The following is a 3,050-nucleotide window of genomic DNA, read 5'->3' as shown; positions in this document are numbered from 1 at the left end:
CGCGCATACCTGTTTCTGCGCAGGCGCTCTATGAGGTCGGCGGCTCTACGGCAGAAGGACGAACGCATGCGCACTGCTCAGCGAGTTACGTAATCTAGACCACAGCGTTTTCTGACTCCCAATTTCGAGAAGAGTCCGTGCTGCCTGCCGTCCGGGTGTTGCTTTGTGGACGAGTCGTCGTCACACGATTGCGTTAGTTATCGTCACGTACAGTATAAATGTGGAGATAAATGGTTTATAGAGTCTGTGAGATTAATACCTCTGATGTAAGTTATTTCATGATGATCCAACAGGTGGCTCCGTGGCGCAATGGATAGCGCATTGGACTTCTAGCGGTGGGAGGCATTCAAAGGTTCCGGGTTCGAGTCCCGGCGGAGTCGTGATTCTATTTTGTTTTTAATTACATTCTAAGGCATCCCAGAGGATTTGATCTTAATGGAAAAGTCTGAAAAATTCGCACATGACATTAGATGCTGTAAAAGCTGTGGATCTGCGTCTGAAACGGACGAGAAAGGCAGCATCATCCATAATGGGGTGAGAAAAGAATGCATACAGGACACAACTTCAATCAAAATACCTGAAACATATAAAAGCCTGTGGGTGACCCCCACGTAATCACAGCTGCCTGGCAGCCCATTTACCTACAAGAGGTAACTGCTGAGGTGCAGGACATCCTTCCCCTTATGTACCGCTAAGTCTTAAGATGTTTTAGTGTTATTGCCAATTAGTTGTAGGTGGGAGGTAAGGCTTGGATCCCTAGATGATAGGATATGTCCATTCCTGCTACCCCAGCTTACCTGTAATGTTGCCATCATAACCTGGCTCCTGAGTCACTTGTGAAAAGAATGGACGTGTTACACCTGCCCCCATACCCCACCAAGATACACCCTAAAAGATTTGCTAATCCATTTGTCAAAATCATTAAAGATGATCTTTTACCTCTTGACTGTAAGCTCATTTGATCAGCGCCTTAGTCACCTGTTGTTGTATAAGTCAAATTGTTATGTTATGCACTACTTCTTGTCCTGTCTACCCATTGTACAGCGCTGCAGAATATGATGGTGCTATATAAAACAATAAATAATAATTACCTTGAAGAAGGCAAAATCTTAAGACCAAAATAATATCCATTGGGTTTATTTAGTGGATGGAAATGTAATGCGGGATTTGGGAACACATTAAGTATTCATTTATTTTGGTTGTATGTGAACTTCTCACCTTTCACATAATAAAATTATTCTTACTATCATTTGCAACAGATGCCCTTTAAGAAAAAAATGTTTTTACCACATTTGAGCGAAAATGTTATTAGACACCTCTGCTTGAAGACGAAACTTTTTTTCAGCCAACTTGGTATAGAGTATGTTCCAAAAATGATACAAATAATAAATGTCTGGCCCAAGTTTATGTTCCTGTAATAACCAATACAATAACACCCAGTCTAGAAATATTTTCAAAAATTAATTTATTCCAAGAACTAAAGAAAATTCTCAAAAAAACATTTTTATACTAAAATAGGAGTACAAAAAGACACGCTGTTTGATAGACAATATATCGGTTTTCATTATTACTATTCAGCCCTGTATGTCAGCTAAAAATCTGCATTGAGGCATTGTCTACAACATCAACGCCAGTCATTAAAATAACTTATACTTAACAAGATTGTTTTGTTGTGTACACACATACACGGGTTTATTCAGTAAACCGAGACCAGCCAGGCACATTTTTAACATCACCATTATGTGGGTAAGGGCTTACCCCGGAGACCTCAGAAAGAAAGCTGGGGTCCTAAATCATATATACAAACACACTCTTGAAACCGGTTTTGTAGCATATGGATGTTCGGGCAACCTCTGTAAAAGTGGGTTGGAAAATGTGAGATCATTTCAGGAATTTCTTATTCTGCTACCTTTAAGCACCAATCTCAACTCCCACCAGGTAAACGGGCTCTTACGGTAATTTAAACAAAATATATCCAAAACAGTTGTAACATCTGTAGCGTTCTCTGCCGGAGAAAGCTCCCTCGGCTAGTGCATTATGTAAAATCGGTTAAATAATTGCCAAATTTGTCATACTCAATCACTATTGCCAAATCCTTTACTAAAAAAACCCATTATTGTGCATTAAAATACAGGCTGGGTAACCGTTCAGTACAATGCACACACACCCTGGGACTGAAATGGTTAAGCTGTATCATTTTTTTGTAAATGGCCGTAATAAAACAGAGATATGGGTTCAAGGCATGATTTACCCACCCCGCCAACAGTGTATCATATACATAGTGTTATGATTGCAGCATTTGTATTAAACTCAGAGAAAGCAGAATTAACCGCGCTTTCACGCAGCTGCCACATGCGGTCTTATCAGGCTGGGCGTCTTGATACGTCTAACAGGTTTCATTTTCCAAAATGATAAAATGAGTTATTTCACTCTACTTCTTACCATACACTTGATCTAAGCCAATGCTTACCTATACTATCACATAAATAATCATTGGTTCTAGGGATAAATTCACACTTAATACAAAAACCTTTTCCAGTTCCTTGATGTCTAGGATAATTACAATCAATGAGGAATTTAAGAGCAAAGTGATAACATTAAAGCATTTAAAAGGAATGTTCCATTGGTTGCTATGGTGATTGCATCACTGACCACGCCGGATTACTTTATACATACCGCCTCAAAATCTAAAAGTTGCTTTGAGTTTCAGCCATAGCAGTTAACAGTTAATTTGAAGCCTGTTTACACAACCTCAGTGATAAAATAACCAGAGCCCTTCTTTTATTACCCAAGCACTAAAGGTCACAATAGTGGCATGTAGTAAAACGTGAACAATGATCCCTGCAGCTAGGGCCATGTAATCTACCTAGGCGTCCGGTTACCTAGTATATTAAAGAAACATTGTTTTAATAGAATGGCATTAATATGGGTTGGGTGAAGATTTCGTAAAGGCTTTTTTATTCCCTCTGCTTTCTATCCAACCCAAATACCTAGAAAGAGGAAATAAGGACTGACGTATCTCCCATATATTATGTTTCTTCGTGCCAAAA

General features: G+C 39.3%; 1 non-coding gene across 1 annotated transcript; it reads left to right on the top strand.

Moving 5' to 3' along the window:
- Nucleotides 1-295: 295 nt before the first annotated feature.
- Nucleotides 296-380, top strand: TRNAR-UCU (transfer RNA arginine (anticodon UCU)). Its single transcript is given in 2 exon segments — nucleotides 296-332; nucleotides 345-380. It is a non-coding gene; the product is annotated as a tRNA-Arg (tRNA).
- The last annotated feature ends 2,670 nt before the right edge of the window (nucleotides 381-3,050 follow it).

The sequence above is a fragment of the Sceloporus occidentalis genome, unplaced genomic scaffold, assembly GCF_023333645.1.
Source record: "Sceloporus occidentalis isolate IW3139 unplaced genomic scaffold, rSceOcc1.0.p SCAF_166, whole genome shotgun sequence".
NCBI classification, from domain to species: domain Eukaryota; kingdom Metazoa; phylum Chordata; class Lepidosauria; order Squamata; family Phrynosomatidae; genus Sceloporus; species Sceloporus occidentalis.
Note: the sequence above shows the minus strand (reverse complement) of the source record. Positions and strands in the feature narration are given on the sequence as shown.